The sequence below is a fragment of the Odocoileus virginianus genome, chromosome 30 (genome assembly GCF_023699985.2).
Source record: "Odocoileus virginianus isolate 20LAN1187 ecotype Illinois chromosome 30, Ovbor_1.2, whole genome shotgun sequence".
NCBI classification, from domain to species: domain Eukaryota; kingdom Metazoa; phylum Chordata; class Mammalia; order Artiodactyla; family Cervidae; genus Odocoileus; species Odocoileus virginianus.
Window position 1 is genome coordinate 14,356,103 of NC_069703.1, and position 18,020 is coordinate 14,374,122.

General features: G+C 41.7%; 1 long non-coding RNA gene across 2 annotated transcripts in view; it reads left to right on the forward strand.

Moving 5' to 3' along the window:
- Window positions 1–3,106: 3,106 nt before the first annotated feature.
- Window positions 3,107–18,020, forward strand: part of LOC139032175 (uncharacterized) — a 159,819-nt gene continuing 144,905 nt past the window's right edge. For both annotated transcript variants that reach the window (XR_011484690.1, XR_011484689.1), the window contains exon 1: window positions 3,107–3,313. This is a non-coding gene — a long non-coding RNA (uncharacterized lncRNA). The remainder of the gene's footprint in view (window positions 3,314–18,020) is intronic.

Consider the following 18,020-nt stretch of genomic DNA (forward strand, 5'->3'; position numbering starts at 1 on the left):
TGGCATTTGCCTTACATATTACGGTGCTCCAATGTTGGGTGCACATATATTTATAATTGTTATATCTTCTTCTTGGATTGACCCTTTGATCATTATGTAGTGTCCTTCTTTGTCTCTTTTCACAGCCTTTATTTTGAAGTCTATTTTATCTGATATGAGTATTGCTACTCCTGCTTTCTTTTGGTCTCCATTTGTGTGGAATATCTTTTTCCAGTCCTTCACTTTCAGTCTGGATGTGTCCCTTGGTTTGAGGCGGGTCTCTTGTAAACTGCATATATAGGGGTCTTGTTTTGGTATCCATTCAGCCAGTCTTTGTCTTTTAGTTGGGGCATTCAATCCATTTACATTTAAGGTAATATTTGATAAGTATGATCCCGTTGCCATTTATTTTGTTGTTTTGAGTTCAAGTTTATAAACCTTTTCTGTGTTTCCTATCTAGAGAAGATCCTTTAGCAATTGTCGACGAGCTGGTTTGGTGGTGCTGAATTCTGTCAGCTTTTGCTTGTCTGTAAATCTTTTGATTTCTCCTTCATATTTGAATGAGATCCTTGCTGGGTACAGTAATGTTGGCTGTAGGTTTTTCTCTTTCATCACTTTAAGTATGTCCTGCCATTCCCTTCTGGCCTGGGTTTCTATTGAAAGATCAGCTGTTATCCTTATGGGAATCCCCTTGTGTGTTATTTGTTGTTTTTCCCTTGCTGCTTTTAATACTTGTTCATTGTGTTTGATCTTCATTAACTTGATTAATATGTGTCTGGGGGTGTTTTGCCTTAGGTTTATCCTGTTTGGGACTTTCTGGGTTTCTTGGACTTAGGTGGCTATTTCCTTCCCCATTTTAGGGAAGTTTTCAGCTATTATCTCCTCAAGTATTTTCTCATGGCCTTTCTTTTTGTCTTTTTCTTCTGGGACTCCTATGATTCAAATGTTTGAGTGTTTAACATTGTCCCAGAGGTCTCTGAGGTTGTCCTCATTTCTTTTAATTCTTTTTTTCTTTTTTCCTCTCTGTTTCATTTATTTCAACCATTCTATTTTCCACCTCACTTATCCTATCTTCTGCCTCAGTTATTCTACTGTTGGGTTCCTCCAGAGTGTTTTTTATCTCAGTTATTGCACTATTCATTATTGATTGACTTTTTAATTTATTCTAGGTCCGTGTTAAACATTTCTTGCATCTTCTTAATCCTTGTCTCCAGACTATTTATCTGTAACTCCATTTTGTTTTCAAGATTTTAGATCATTTTTACTATCATTATTCTGAATTCTTCTTCAGGTAGACTCTGTATCTCCTCCTCTTTTGTTTGGTTTGGTGGGCATTTATCATGTTCCTTTACCTGCTGAATATTTCTTTGCTTTTTCATCTTGTTTAGATTGCTGTGTTTGGGGTGGCCATTCTGTATGCTGGACGTTTGTGGTTCCTCTTTATTGTGGAGGTTCCTCCCTATGGGTGGGATTGGACTAGTGGCTTGTCAAGGTTTCTTGGTTAGGGAAGCTTGCATTGGTGTTCTGGTGGGTGGAGCTGGATCTCTTCTCCCTGGAGTGCAATGAAGTGTCCAGTAGTGAGTTTTGAGGTGTCTATGGGTTTGGTGTGACTTTTGGCTGCCTGTATTTTAATACTCAAGATTATGTTCCTGCATTGTTTGAGAATTAGCTTGGTATGTCTTTCTCTGAAACTTGTTGGCTCTTGGGTGGAGTTTGGTTTCAGTGAAGGTATGGAGGCTTTTGGATGAACTCTTGTCAATTAACGTTCCCTGGAGTCAGGAGTTTTCTGGTGTTCTCAAGTTTTGGATTTAAGCCTCTCACCTCTGGATTTCAGTCTTATTCTTACAGTAGCCTCAGGACTTCTCCATCTATACAGCACTGATGTTAAAACATATAGGTTAATGGTGAAAAGATTCTCCACAGTGAGAGGGACACCCAGAGAAGTTCACAGAGTTACGTGGAGAAGAGAAGAGGGTAGAGGGAGATAGAGGTGACCAGGAGGAGAAGATGGGGAGTCAAAAGGAGAGAGACAAATCTAGCCAGTAATCAGTTCCCTAAGTGTTCTCCACAGCCTGGAACACCAAAAGAGATTCACAGGGTTAGGTAGAGAAAAGAAGGGGGAGGGAGGAGATAGAGGTGACCTGGGGGAGAAAAACGAGAGTCAAAAGGGGAGACAGCAATCAAGCCAGTAATCACACTCTTAGTTAAAAATGGGTACTGATGATTGGATTCTTAAAGGTACAGAGTTGATAACAAATACCAAAAAGCAAAGCTTAAAAATCTAGAGGTTAGATTCTCAAAAATACAATATTTAAAAAGCAAAGCAAAATCACAAAAATTATAAAAAATATATATATGAAATTTGCTTTAAAAAAATAGGGTCTTTTTTTTGGCAAGGTAATAGTAGGTTATAAAAATGAAAATGAAAGGAATAATAAAGAACTTAAAAATTAAAAAATTAAAAAAATGATAATAGTAAAATATACCTATGTATTTCTCTGAAGCTGTTGAGGACTGTGTGGGGTCAGTTCAGTTTCAGATAGTTTGTTGTTCCAGCTTATAATTCTCAAGGTCTATAGGCCCCTTCCAATGTAGTCAGTGCTAAGTACGGAGTTTTAATCTGTTGCATTTGTCACTTGCAGAGCGGTTCCCTCTTCTTTGTTTATTTTGGCTTCCTCTGTTTACAAGTCTCTTCAGTGCCTAATTTCCACCCTGACACAAGGGGGCAAAGGTGGTTATTTATGTAGGCTCGGGAGGAGCACTGCAAACAAGTATCACTGGCACGTGTGGGGAGTGCTCGCAGTGTTTGGGCCACACTGGGTTTGCCCCTGCTCACAGCGTGTGTGCTTTCCCGGTCTACACTGCTCGGGCTCCAGGTTGCTGTGCAGGGGAACTGTCTAAAGCGGGCCCTGAGTTGTGTGCACTTCCCAGGTCTAAACTGCTCAGGTTCAGGTCCTTGTGTACTCCCCAAAGGCACAGACTCAGTTGGGTCTGTGCTTTGTGCCCTTCCTAGGTCCGAGGAGCTCAGGCGACCAGGTGCTTGGCGAGCACACACTCCCCATGTGGGCGGTGCACCTTATCACCTCCCCGGTCCCAGCCACTCAGTTTCCTGGGTGCGGAGTGACAGTGCTGTCTCAGGTGTGCCGTGTGTCTCCTCTGGGGAGCTGATCTCTGACTGCGACCCTCCTGGAGCATGTCACCATCCAGGATCCCAGGAAGACTTGGTCAGCAACTGGGGGCCTGCTCGCAGTTTGGTAGAGGATGCCATCTCTGGGGCCGAGATTGCCCCTCACCTTCCAGCTCTGGCTGCAGCCTGCCTGCCTCTCTGCCTCCGGTGGGTGAGTGGCCGGTCCACAGCTGGCTAGCTCTCCTCTGGTATTCGTTCAGTCCTTTGTTCTGTGAGCAGGCCTGGCAGTGCCTTAAGTTAGAGCTTTTCACAGGAAAGTTCTCTCTCTCACTCTCTTTTTTTTCTCTCTCTGGCTATCCCACAGTTTGGGTTTCTATCTCATGTTAGCTCCCTGAGATTGTCCACAGGGCATTCAGGCCCAGTCCCTAAGCACGCAGCCTGCGCCTTCCTGTTCAGCCCCTGCTTGCTGCTGGAGGAGGCAAGCGTCTCGGCTACTTCTCCACTGGGAGTTGCAGTTAGGCATGTAATCTGTGGGGTTTTTGTTTTTTCTCGCAGTTATGTTACCCTCTGAGATTCCAAACCTCCCCACAGGCCCGCCAGTGAGAGAGTTTCCTGGTGTTTGGAAACTTCTCATCCTTCACGACTCCCTCCGCAGGACGGGTCTCTGTCCCTAACTCTTTTGTCTCTTTGTCTTTTATATTTTGTCCTACCTCCTTTTGAAGAGAATGGGCTCCCTTTCTGGGTGTCTGGTGTCCTCTGCCAGTGTTCAGAAGTTGTTTTGTGGAATTTGCTCAGCATTCAATTGATCTTTTGATGAATTTGTGGGGGATAAAGTGATCTCCTCACCCTATTCCTCCGCCATCTTAGAAGCACCCCCCCCCCCATCTCTGCTTTTTAATATTGTCTAGGTTTGTCATAGCTTTTCTTCTAAGGAGCAAGCTTCTTTTAATTTCAAAAATTGTTCTTTTCTCAGGGGAGGGTGTAATATCCTCGGTTCTGTCTTGCTGCAGCGAAACTTCGAAATGGTGGACCAGTGTTACAATTCTGTTACAGCTCAGTTTTATTAAGCAAAGGATAGTATACCTTCGAGGTGTGAGGGCAGGCCGACCCCAAAGGAGAGGCCTCAATCCTTATAAACTTCTTCCTTTTATACACTGGTCTCCCCACTGAGCCTGTATTATGCAAATTGGGCTAGCCAAGAAGGGGGAGTGTAAGTTTCACCTGAAGTTTCACTCTGGTCCAGGGCTTCTCTTTTGTTCCATTTTCAAGACCTTTCCCCTTTCTTTGTCTTTTAGCCACCACCATTTTGTACTCTTTTTTTTCTTATTCTAGCTACCTAACATTCCCCCCTCAAGAATTGGGAGGTCCATTTCTTTGGGAGTAGGGCTGTTGAGGTATCTCTGGCTACTTCCTGTTGAGCTGGGATGGCAAGGGGCACTGGACCTCCCCCTCTTGCTAGTCTCAAGCCTCAGAGTCCTTATAGTGGTGTCCATATAAGGTTGAGTGATATTTTCTGTGGTTGCGTGTAGTTTTATATATCCTTGTTCAACTGGCACTGCATGTTGCAGCTTATTGACAGGTGTATTGAATGTCCTCTTCTGTTTTCTTCCACAGTTTGACTTGTGAGTAGTGAATCCAGGAGTCATGTCCTGGTACCTTGACTGCTGTGGGAGTAGAAAGTATTACAGGGTAGAGGTCCTTCTGTGTAGGCTGGAGTTGAGCCTTTGGAGACCCATCTTTCCAGACTTTAATTAAGACTTGAGTCCCTGGAGCATATCAGTTCAGTTCAGTTCAGTCACTTAGTCATGTCTGACTGTTTGTGACTCCATGCACTGCAGCACACCAGGCCTCCCTCTCATCACTGACTCCTGGAGTTTACTCAGACTCATGTCCATTGAGTTGGTGATGCCATCCAACAATCTCATCCTCTGTCATCTTCTTCTCCTGCCTTCAGTCTTTCCCAGCATCAGGATCTTTTCCAGTGAGTCAGTATGTCACATCAGATGACCAGAGTATTGGAGTTTCAGCTTCACCATCTGTCCTTGCAATGAAAATTCAGGACTGATTTCCTTTAGGTTGGACTAGTTCAATCTCCTTGTTGTCCAAAGGACTCTCAAAAGTCTTCTCCAACACCACAGTTCAAAAGTATCAATTCATCAGCACTTAGCTTTCTTTATAGTCCAGCTCTCACATCCATACCCAACTACTGGAAAAAACCATAGCCTTGACTAGATGTACCTTTGATGACAAAGTAATGTCTCTGCTTTTTAATATGCTGTCTAGGTTGGTCATAACTTTTCTTCCAAGGAGTAAGCATATTTTATTTTCATGGCTGCAATCACCATCTGCAGTGATTTTGGATCCCCCAAAACATAAAGTCTGTCACTGTTTCCATCGTTTCCTCATCTGTTTGCCATGAAGTGAGGGGACCTGAGGCCATGATCTTAGTTTTCTGAATGTTGAATTTTAAACCAACATTTTCACTCCTCTTTCACTTTTATCAAGAAGCTCTTTAGTTCTTCTCCACTTTCTGCCATAAGGGTGATGTCGTCTGCATATCTGAGGTTATTGAGCATATATAGTGGTGGCTGTTTAGAATCTTTTGGGTCCTGGTTGACACCCTACATGCATATATCTTGTTGGAATTGCCCAATGGTCTTGATATAAGACCAGAGGGTCTGAGCCTTTACATCTAGGAAGAGGTCATTGACATAAACAAAAGGCCTCCATATAGCATCTCATAAGGACTAAGACCAACCTGTTCCTTAGGGGCAATATGGGTGTGGAGGAGAGCTATTGGTAAAGCCTCCTTCCAACAGAGGGAGGTCTCCTGGGTTATCATTTTTATCACGGATTTTAAGAATTGGTTGGGTCTTTCTACTTTTCCTGAAGACTGAGGCCTCCAGGCACAATGGAAGTAATAAGTAATGACCAATGCTTTGGAGACCCCTTGGGTGTCCTTAGAAGTAAATTATGTCCCATTGTCACTTTGTAATGACCTGGGCAGACCAAATCTTGGAATAATTTCATGGATCAGCTTTTTTTTTTTTTTTAATTTTTTTTACCACCTGTTCAGCCTTCTCAGTCCGGGTGGGAAAGCCTTCAATCCATCCTGTGAATGAATCTATCATGACTAATAGGTATTTATACCATTGAGAAATTGGCATCTGGGTGAAGTCCATCTGCCAATCCTCTCCTGGGTAGGTCCCATGCCATTGCACAGGCTGGGCCAACTGGGGTCTTCAAGCTCCTTGGGGGTTGTTTAATTGGCACATGGGACAAGAGGAGACCACTTGCCTTATAGTCGTTTGGAGGCCTGTTCCTCTGAAAGACCTTTCTAGTAATCTTTGGAGGGCCTTCTCCCCTAAATGAGTGATGAACTGTAAGGTGTTAACCAACTTCCATTGAAGGTTCCCGGGCAGAAAAAGTGGTTCCTCCTTTTGGAACCACCTCATATGATCTTGAAAACCCTCACTGTTAGCTTTAAGAGTCTCACCTTCAGTATATGAAGGTGTTTCTGGCAAACTAGTCTGTGGAACTAAGGTGGCAAGCCCTTTCAGGTCATTACTCTGTAATGCTGCTCTCTTAGCTGCCTGATTGTGCCACTTGCATGCTTCCTTTTTGGTGTCCTTTACAACGGGAGACTGAAACCTCAGCAGGCAGATGGACTACATCCAAGAGCCTAAGGATTTGATCACCATACTTGATTGGGGACCTTGGAGTGGCCTCTTTCTTTCCAAATAGCAGCATGTGCATGTAGCACCAGAAAGGCATACTTGGAGTCAGTGTAAATGGCTACTCTTTTTCCTTTTTCCAGCTATAAACCTCGAGTTAGGGCTATGAGCTCAGTTAAATGGGCTGAAGTACCTGATGAAAAAGGTTTAGCCTCTATGGTCTCAAAATTGGAGACTACTGCATATCCAGCTCTTCTTTTTCCATTCAAGACAAATCTGCTTCATTCAGTGTACCAGATTTCATCAGAGTTGGTCAGAGGATCTTCTGACAATCCCTCCTGGGGTTTGGCCAGTAGTCCAAAGTTTCTAAGCAAGAATGAAAGGGAAGAGAGCCCTTGGGAGTAGGCAGGAGGGTAGTTGGGTTAAGAGCCTCACAAACAGATATAGTCAGGCCTGGATTTTTCATCAGCACTGCTTGATATCTGAGGATCCTTTGATTAGACATAAGTGGCCTCTCCCATTCAGAAGCTGTTTCACTTGGTGGCTGGTAAAAATAGTTAGTTTGCCCCCAAGAGAGAGTTTTAAAACATCTTCTATCAGGACTGCAATAGCTACAAGATTTCAAAAGATCTATTTCCAATAAGGGAGTAGGACACCAGAAACTGGTGGGAAAATATTTGTCCATCCCAGCAACAAAGAAGTGTTCAGGCTTTGTAATTGTTTTCCCTGTAGCACCCGAAATGGTACTGGTTTTGGAGGAGAAGGCTCTGGAGTAGGAGGTCAAGACAGAGTAGGTAGCCCCTGTGTGAACCAAGAAATTCTCAAACCTAGCTGCCACATCCAGTTGCACCCTTGACTCAAGTCCCGTGATGGTTATCTGTGACAGGCAGGCTGGCTGGAGTGGGCTGTTTCGGTCCTGTTAAACAATTGTGAGGGAAGGCTTGGCACTTGATCTTGAGGCTCCTGGGTGCCAAGGGTACAGTGTTGACCAATGTCCCAACTGATGGCATTTGTAGCCAGGCATTTTAGGAGGCTTGTTACAATTTGGACACTTGTTGGCCCATTGTCCAGCCTATCTAGGGATTAGGCATTTGCCTCATGCCTTATTCTTCAAGGACTTGTGGTGTGCCATATGGCTTCCCTGGAGGGCGGCCAGCATCTGGGCATACCTTGTCTCTTTCCTTCTCTCCCTTTCCTGGGCCTTGGCCTCCCTCTCCTGTTCTCTGTTATAAAAGATATTGGTGACTATCTGGACAATCTCATCTAAAGAGGCAACAGGGTCCTGATACTGTAGCTGTTGTAACTTTATCCTGATGTCTTTTGCACATTGGGAGAGGAATTTGTCCTTTAAAATCACCTGTCCCTTGTAAGAGTCTAAGTCCAGATTGGTAAACTTTGGAGGGTCTCTTTTAGCCTTTCCAGAAAAGCAGTGGGGTTCTCGTTGGGCTCCTGAACTACTGCTGAGACTAGGCACAGTCCCACAACTAATAGGCCTCCTCCTGTTTCCATGGGTGGACTTCCTTAGGAATGAGTCTTTCTGAAACGTATCCTACTCAGTACTGTTGTAATCTGAGAGCCAGGCATCCTTGGGTCAGGGTGCAGATCCCCAGGGAGGCTGAGGCATGACAACTTCCTGAAGATCAAATCCCTGGGCAGGGTGAGACATGTAGGCCTCCTGAGAATTGGGTCCCTGGTCAAGTCGAGGCATGTCAACCTCCTGGAACCCTCGGACTGGTGGATCCCAGAGCAGGTTGAGGCGTGACAAACTTTGTAGGACCAGATCCCTTGGCAGGTCGAGGCAGGTCGATCTCCTTGGAACCCCATACTGGAGTTGTGCATCCCCAAGTTCTCCAGCATGACCAGTGCTGGGGAGGATTAAGGGGTTGTAATCTTAACTCATTGCTGGTCTGTTCACAATGGATGGGAATAGATATGATGTAAAGCAATCCAAGCCTGTGCCCTGAGATTGGGAACCTGGTGAAGCAGCCATAAGCCTTATCCTCTTATTGTTCTGAGGAATGTAAGTCACTGATTTCCTCCCCTCGTCCTCCATAAGAGCAGTTTAGGGTGTTTCCAATAGTGAACATTTCATCATCATAGACCCACTTTAGGTAATAACAGAAATAATGACAAAGGAGTGGGTTATTTGGTCCTATTAGGGGCATTAAGAGTATTTTAATAATAAGTGGGGTGGAGCGATGTTGTCTACAAGGGACATGATCCTGGTTGTAGGAGTTAGTAAGTGGCGAAAGAACAAATCAATAAGAGGCAACAGACCAGATGTTCCATAAAAGTGGAGTGGAGATTTGATCCAGGGGTATGTTTGTAACTTTAGGAGAAGGGTGGTAAGGGTTTGGGCCCAAATGGCCTTCAGGGCTAACACCCAAAGTGGCAAACATTATCCCTGGAAGCCAATTGCCCTTGAAGGGATGCCACCAACAGGTGGACTTCTAGCAGGCATTGTGTGCCTGTCATCTGCCCTAGTGGGTCCACTGAGAGGTGCTGTTGACACACATGTTGTAGGGAACATGGAAGATGAAGGCCTAAATCTCTAGAGGGATTAGATATTATACAATATTTCCCTCCTAAGGGCTAGCTATTTCTGGTTGACCTTTCAGAAGATTGTAGAGGCAACATTGTGAGCCCAGATGTGGCTCAGGAAAAGAGCATGAAACAGGAGGGAAGGGGGCAGGGAACAACTTTTGAAAGAATGACATAGCCGAAGGGCATAACATAAAGCAATTAAAATCAAATGGTTCCAAGATGGAAGACAAGTCAAATTCAACGAAACTTTCTTGTTTTAGTCTTAGATTCTCAATCTGCAAGCTAAGTGGCACACGGAGAGGCACCATAACTGTTCTAAGGCACTATCAAAAGACCAAGGAGTGGGTGGTTCCCCAATTGTTAGAGTGATCCTCCAACTCATTAGCATATGAAATTACCCAGCTCACAAAAGCTAACCACACCACATTTCATGGCCACTGCATACACCCTCGGCAGTGGCGCAGACTCTGTGGAGTGTGCTTCTCTATGAATCCAAACAAATCTACCTCTTATGTCTTTCTGTGTCTCTCACTGAGTTTGTTTTGCAACAAGACATCAAGAACCTGAGCTTCATTAGGGCCTGAAACCATGCACCATGGGTTTTGGCTGCGCTCAAGTCCCAGTCAGATACAACTCAGTGACTACGCATAGTACAGAGTCTCTGCCATGTGGGTTTGAGTCCCAATCTTGGGTAAACAGTTTCAAACACAACGTTAAGAAATGGAAAGATGAGGACCTGCCCAACACTTTGTAAGCAGTGGCATAGATGGGAGAGGAGCTAAAGGATGGGAGGAAAAAGCAGTGGGAAAAACATGCTGAGGAATCCCCTTCATAACCTGCCAGAAAATCTGCTAAACACCTGACTTGTGCTCACAGTTTTCATTGGCCTGATCCTTGGCACAAAGAAGATGAAGGACAGAAGAACCCTCATCCACTTGGGTAACAGTTAATAGGGCACAACAGAGAGTGGAGCCTTCGGGACACACTGGAGAATAGCTCCTGCCAGAGTCCCACAGTTGCATCCACTGCCTCTTGCCTGTTCACAGGGGGTTCAAGGAAACAAGAAATGAAAGATTGTAAAGGAATTAAGATTTTGTTAGGCATATATGCTTCCAACCATAGGGGTGAGGACCTCCTTTCATAACTGGAGGCCTTCTGGAATCTGAGACTGAGCCGTGTGAACTTTCTACCAAGCTTGTTTTTGTTGTCCCGGTTTCTGGTACACTAGACTTCTTGTCCAGAGAAGGAAAAGGCATCCCACTCCAGTGTTCTTGCCTGGAGAATCCCAGGGACAGGGGAGCCTAGTGGGCTGCCATCTATGGGGTCGCACAGAGTCGGACACGACTGAAGCGACTTAGCAGCAGCAGCAGCAGTACACCTTTGAGGCATGAAGGCAGGCTGACCTCAAAGGAGAGGCCTCAATCCTTCTAGGCTTCCACCTTTTGTACATTGGTCTCCTCCCCTCTGAACCTGCCCTATGCAAATTGGGCTAGCCAAGAAGGGGGAGTGTTTGTTTCACCTGAAGTTCTCACTCCCGTCTGCAGGTTTTCTTTTGTTCCATTTTCATGGCCTTTTCCCTTTCTTTGTCTTTTAGCCACCACCATTTTGTACTCCTTTCCCCTATTCTAACCACCTAACACTTTCAAGGAGCAAGCATCTTTTAATTGAAGCTGTAGGAGAGAGGAAAACGTGTCATGCAAGAAATTGCTCAATCTTCACTGTAAAATGTAAAGAACTATTCATAACTAAAGGCATCTATTTTTAGAAAGCTAATATTAATCACCTCTCCTCTTGCTGGTCATGTGGTAGAGATGTTCTGATTTGAAAAACACCTTAATCAGTAGAGATTCACAATAGAATTTATACTCGGATACCTCATCTGAAAGTAATCAAACTCTAACAAAATAAACATGGCATGAACTTAGAACTGAATTGAATTTTAATTTTCTTATTGATATCCTAAAGAAATTGCATGATATTGAACTCTTCAAGATAATTATGATAGTGGTGGAACATAATTGTTTCTGTTAATGGAAACAAAATACTAATAATTTTTCTAGAAACTCATCTTCCAAGAACCATATCTTTGGAATAAAAGTGATAAGTATGGTAGAAATTTGACTCTGCAGACCCAAGATGAAATTCAAAATACAACTCCTGAAAATTCGAGATTCAAAATAAAGATTTTATACTTCAAAGTCAACTAGACAGACATCTTCAATATATCCCCCTTCCATTTCAATTAAAAAAAATTTTTTTTCTTCATCAGTCCATAAAGTGTGTTCGAGACCAAATTTACCGTTTCCTTTATTCCTCTTTCTCTGCAACTTCCCCAAATATGTTGATGTACTATTGCTCTCTAGCCCACTTAGACTTGAATCCTTGGGCTAATTTCTCTTACTTCTGCATGCAGTTATCAAATATTAGTGATAATACTTCCATTGTATTACAGACATCACTATCTTTTACAGTCCCACTATCAAAAACTCTGTATTACTTTGTCATCTATCTCTAATGATCTTTTAAAATACAATAGCGTTGGCAGTGGATTAAACTGTAGTCTCCCAGAATATGTGTCCATGTCGTAACCCCTGGTACCTGTGAATGTGAATTTCTTTGAGAAAAGATTATTTTCAGATGAAATTGTTAAGGATTTCAAGATTAAATCATTCTGGATTAACTAGGTGGACCTTAAATCCAATGAAAAGTGCCTATATTAAAATGACAATGAGATACTACTACAAACCTACTAGAGTGACCAAAATCCAGACCACCAACATCATCAAATGCTGCGGACTATGTGGAGCAAAAGGAACTCTCATTCTTTGCTGGTCAGAATACACAATGGTACTGCTACTTTTGAAAACAGTATGACAGTTTCTTACAAAACTGCTGCTGCTGCTGCTAAGTCACTTCAGTTGTGTCCGACTCTTAGCGACCCCATGGACTGCAGCCCACCAGGCTCCTCCATCCATGGGATTTTCCAGGCAAGAGTACAGGAGTGGGGTGCCATTGCCTTCTCCATATTACAAAAACTAAACATACTCTTATTATATAATCCAGCTGTCACATTTCTTGGTATTTACCCAAAGGAGTTGAAAACTTATGTCTATACAAAAACCTGCATATGGATGTTAAAAGCAGTTTCATTCATAATTTTGAAAACTTGGATGCAATCAAGATGTCCTTCAGTAGGTGGCTGGATAAATAAACTGTGCTACATCCAGACAGTAGAATATTATTTAGTGCTAAAAAGAAATGAGCTACTGAGCCATGAAAAGCCATGGAAGATACTTAGATGCATATTGGTGATGGTTTAGTTGCTAAGTCATGTCCGACTCTTGTGATCACATGGACTGTAGCCCGCCAGACTCATCTGTCTGTGGGATTTTCCAGGCAAGAATACTGGAATGGTTTGCCATTTCCTTCTCCAGGGGATCTTCCCAACCCAGGATCAAACCCAGGTTCCTGCACTGCAGGTAGATTCTTTACTGACTGAGCTACCATTACTAAGTGAAATAAGCCAATCTTCAAAGGCTATATACTATAAGATTCTAACTACAATTGATCCTTACATGGTAGGGGGCTTCTGGCAGTGTGTGTGTGTGTGGGGGGGGGGGGGGTGTTTGGTGTTGTAGTTGTTCCTTGTGCAGATGGTGCATGATTCAGCTACCTGACTGATGATGCTTTTTATAAAGCCAGGAGTTACCATGATCTCAACAAATCAATTATATAAGGCTTTCCTCTCACAATGAGCTTCTTGATGAGCCCCACTGATGACTCAACAAGCTGCAAGAAAGAAGAATTGTCCAAAATTCCCTGGTGGTCCAGTGGCTAAGACTGTATTCCCAATGCAAGGAGCTGGGTTCGATCCTTGGTTAGGAACTAGATCTTACACACTACCACTAAGAGTAGCTCCCACGTGGTAATTCCCCAGATGAGGCATATTCAGACCAGAGAGACATGTCCTGGAGAAGACTGGCAGACTTATTTCACTGTCATCCTGAGAGTACTGGACAATTGCAGGTATCTCTTGGTGTTAGTAGACACATTTTCATGGTCTGGAGAAGCATTCAGAAGACAAATGGTAGCTGAAGTGGTTAAAGCATTACTGAAAGAAATAACTCCTAGGTTTGGGTTTCCTGGATCCCTAGAAAGTGATAATGGTTCAGAATTTGTGTCTCAAGTGAGGAAGGGGATAATGAGTGTTCTTGGCATAAAATAGACCTTGAACTCAGCCTAAGAGACTCCAATCATTGGGGAAAGTAGAGAGAATCAACTAAACCTTGAACTTTTGCCAAGCTGTGTCAGAAACTCAAGAAAATCAGATTAAGTTTCTTCTGATTGCCCTGCTCTATATGAATTTGGCCCCTCATATCAAGCTAAGGGATAAGTTAAAATTGAGTGCACTCATATGATTTCAAATGCACTTGACTTTAACTTATCCTTTGGGGCCAACCTTAAAGCAGGGTAATCAGAAGCAACTTAATCCAATTTTCTTGAGTTTCTGACACAGCTTGGCAAAAGTCCATTTCAAGGCTTAGTTGATTCTACTTTCCCCAATGATTGGGGTCTCTTAGGATGAGTTTGAGGTCTATTTTATGCTCAGAACACTCATTATCCCCTTCCTCACCTGATATCTCAGTTGGTAAAGAATCCACCTACAATGCAAGAGACATTAGTTCTATTTCTGGGTTGGGAAGATCCCCTGGAGAAGGGAAAGTCTATCCACTTCAGTATTCTGGCCTGGAGAATTCCATGGACTGTATAGGCCATGAGGTCACAAAGAGTCGGACATGACTGAGTGACTTTCAGTTTCTTTCTTTCACTTTCTTATGGTAGACCCATTCCCCAACTCTGAGAGGAGGGACACCTTAACACCCTTGAAACAGAACAACTCAAATTGCCCTCAAGGTGGCAGAAGCCATGAAAATGCTCAAGAAATAAGATAACCATGTGTTGCCTGCACCCACTGACCTGGTCGCCTTCCAGCCAGAAGGCTGAGTGAATCCAGAAACCTGGAAAACAGGCAGCCTGCAAGATTAGGCCACCACTCCTTAGGCAGGGAATCGACCTCACTTAGGGATCCTCACCACCTATGCTGCCCTGAAGTTGCAGGGGACCACTACATGGGTACATTGCAAGCTGTGACCAACCCAGACAGAGTATTAAAAAGCAGAGACATCACTTTGCTGATAAAGGTCCGTATAGTCAAAGCTGTAGTTTTTCCCATAGTCTCTCTCAGATGTGAGAGTTGGACCTTAAAGAAGGCTGAGTGCTGAAGAATTGATGCTTTTGAGTTGTGATGGTAGAGAAAACTCTTGAGAGTCCGTTGGATAGCAAGGAGATCAGACCAGTCAATCCTAAAGGAAATCAACCCTGAATATTTATTGGAAGGACTGATACTGAAGTTGAAGCTCCAATAATTTGGTCACCTGATGTGAAGAGCCACCTCATCAGAAAAAATCCTGATGCTGGGAAAGATTGAAGGCAAAAGGAGAAGAGGGCAGTAGATGATGAGCTGGTTAGATAGCATCACCAAGTCAATGGACATGAATTTGAGCAAACTCTGGGAGACAGTGGAGAATAGGGAAGCCTGGTATGCTGCTGCCCATGGGGTCTCAAAGAGATGACATGACTTAGCAATTGAAGAACAACATGTAAACTGGTAAGGAGTGCTGAAATCTGAAGGAGCCCAAACTCAGAGCTAATTATTCCTGTTAATTTTCCACCATGGACTTTTGGTAAGAGGAAGTATCACTAAGATATACATTGTTGATGAGAAGTGCAAATTGTTATGACCTTTAAGAAATAAAAGTTAATAATAACTATCAAAATCACACAAGTACCTATACCTTTTGACCAGTAATGAAATTTGGGGGAATTTATCCTATAGCTATACTTGCATACCTGATAAGTGAACGATATATAAACTATTCTTTGTAACATAGTTTGTAGTAAAAGAATATGTAAATATTGCACATATATGGAATTGAGTAGCTAAGTTATATTCAGTCATACAATATGTCATGGGTGTATAAAAATGAGGACATATTCTATGTATAATATGGAAAGATCTCTAAGATATATTTGTTAAGTGAAAAAAAGGGAAGATACAGGATAATGTCTGTGGTGTGCTACCATTTGAGTAACAAGGGGAGATAAGTAGAATATATTTTGTATTTGATTGTGCAAGTATGAAGAAAATCTGACAAGATATACAAGAAGCAATAGTTCTTATCTGTGGGTTTTTCTGAGGGGAAGGGTAGTACTGAAAACTGAATGGATGGTGAACATGAGTGAGAGAGAATTTTGATTAAATTTCTAATGCTATAGTAATGTATTACATTTTTGAAGTTAAGTTAAAAATTATACTTGAGTTTATGGAAGAGTCAATGAAAACCCAGCTGTCAAAAATAAAGGGAAATATGGGACTTCCCTGGTGATCCAGTGGCTGACTCCATGCTCCCAAAGCAGGGTGCCCAGGTTGGATCCTTGGTCAGGCAATTAGATCCCACATGCCACAGCTAAGATCAGGTGCAGCCAAAAAAGAAAAAGAAAATGAAGAGAAAAAGACAGGAAGTAGGCGTCAGAAATTTCATTGCCTTTGGAAGCAGGTAGGGAATTTCCCTGACCTTGACAATTTAGAACTTCTCCGACCTTGAGTTTAAGTGATTATCCAAAAGGTGTCGACAGAAACTAAGATCCTACATTAAACTGGAACCCTTAAAGGGCTAAAATCTAAGTGAAAAGACAAAGAAAAATTCAGCTGTTGTTAGAAGAGTAGATCTTAGAAGTTATCACAAGAAAAAAGAACTTGTAACTATGTGTGGTGCTGGATGTTAACTTATTGTGCTGATCATTTTGCAATATATACATGCAGCAAATCCTTGTGTTGTACACAAAAAACTAATATAATGTTAAAAGGTAATTATATCTCAATTTAAAAGAAAGGAAAAAAATTTGCCCCAAAGCCCAAGCAGGAAAGTGATCAGGAAACATACATCTCAACTTTGGCTTTGAGTATGGGAAAAATATTCTCCTAAGGATTCATAACTATTGGCCTGAACTCACTTGGGTTATTTCAAATATGCACCCACAAGAATGGCTATAAGTTAGAATAAGGCCAGGTTACCCATTATTGCCATAGTATTTAATATTTTACTGGAGTCAAGAGAAAATATATATGTAAAAGTTGAAAAGGGGAAAATAATTGCAGATATTATTCTATATCTGAACACCTAAGAAATTAGGTAAAGTAACTCTATATACAATACAATAATTTAGTAAGGTAGCAGGAAAAAAATAGTGTACAGAAATGGTAGTCTTCCTATATATGAACAAGTGGTTTGAAAAAGCAGTAGAAAAAATATTTTGAACTGATGGAAAGAAGATGCAAATATGTGAAAGACATCCTATGAAATAAATATAAGTGAATTAAGCTTGCCAATTGAAAGACAGAAATTATCTGGTTGGATTAAAACAATAATAATAAACTCCAAAAAAACACACTTAAATTCAGCTATAAGCTGTTTGTAGCAGACAAACTTAACACTTAAGAACCTGGGGACTTTGGAAGTAAAAATATAATAAATATGTTAGATAAGACTGAACCAGTGGAAAGTCATGTACCTATATCAAGATGAGACAAAGTGGATTAATGTAAAAAATGATAAAGAATAAAAAGGTAATTTGATAGAATCCAATTTTAATCATGATAAAAACCTTTTAATAACCCAGAAATCTTAAACCCAATAAAGGGGTGTATGCAATATAATCTGCAGCAAATATTACAATAAATGTCAAAATCTCACAAGTATTTCCTTAATTTCCTTTCTAATATTACTTTTATCTAAAATTAAATTCCAATCATTAGAGTGATAAAATTAGGAGAAGAAATAAAAGTTCTAAAGATTGAATGGGAAGTCCAAAATTATTGTTAGCAGATGAAGATTACCTATATGGAAAAACCCAAAAAACTACTGCAACCAATTATTAGACATAAGATCTCATAAAGTATGAGATCAACACTGAACACTCAGTTGGGCTCTTATACATCAGCAAGTCAGAAAATGGGAATGTGAAATAGGCGACTGTGTAACAGACCAAGCACCTGTTCTTTATTATCAAGACTTTGTTATGTAACCTGCAACTGATGAGCAATTATGCTGATTATGTAACCTGCAACTGATGAGCAATTATGCTGATGAAATGCAGTTTCATTGAACAATGGGTATTAGTCATTTTCCCTGAGGATTTAAGAGCTTATAAAACCTGAAAGACTCCAGTGCTGATGGTCTGATTGGCCAGCTCTTAGTCACCAAAGTTTTCTTCTGTTGTCACGCAGTCTGTATTGTTGGCTATTGTATATTCTTTCTTCAAATTCAGTAAACTTGGGGCTGATGAAGGCAATTTTTTCTTGTGAATTTAATCGTTAGTCCAAACCCAAGATTACTACTGCCGGTTGAGAAGAGTGAATGTTTCTTTTTCCAAAATTATTTTGTAAATTGAATAAAATTCCCATCAAAGCAAAAATTCTATAATATATATGAAATAACAATGGATCAAGAAAAATCAAGACAGTTTTGAAGAAGGACAAAGTGGGGAGAGAGCCTTACAAAATCATATTAATTAAGAAAGTGAATTTTAATGAGATAATTAAATTGACCAAGAGAACAACTTAGCTTCAAAACATA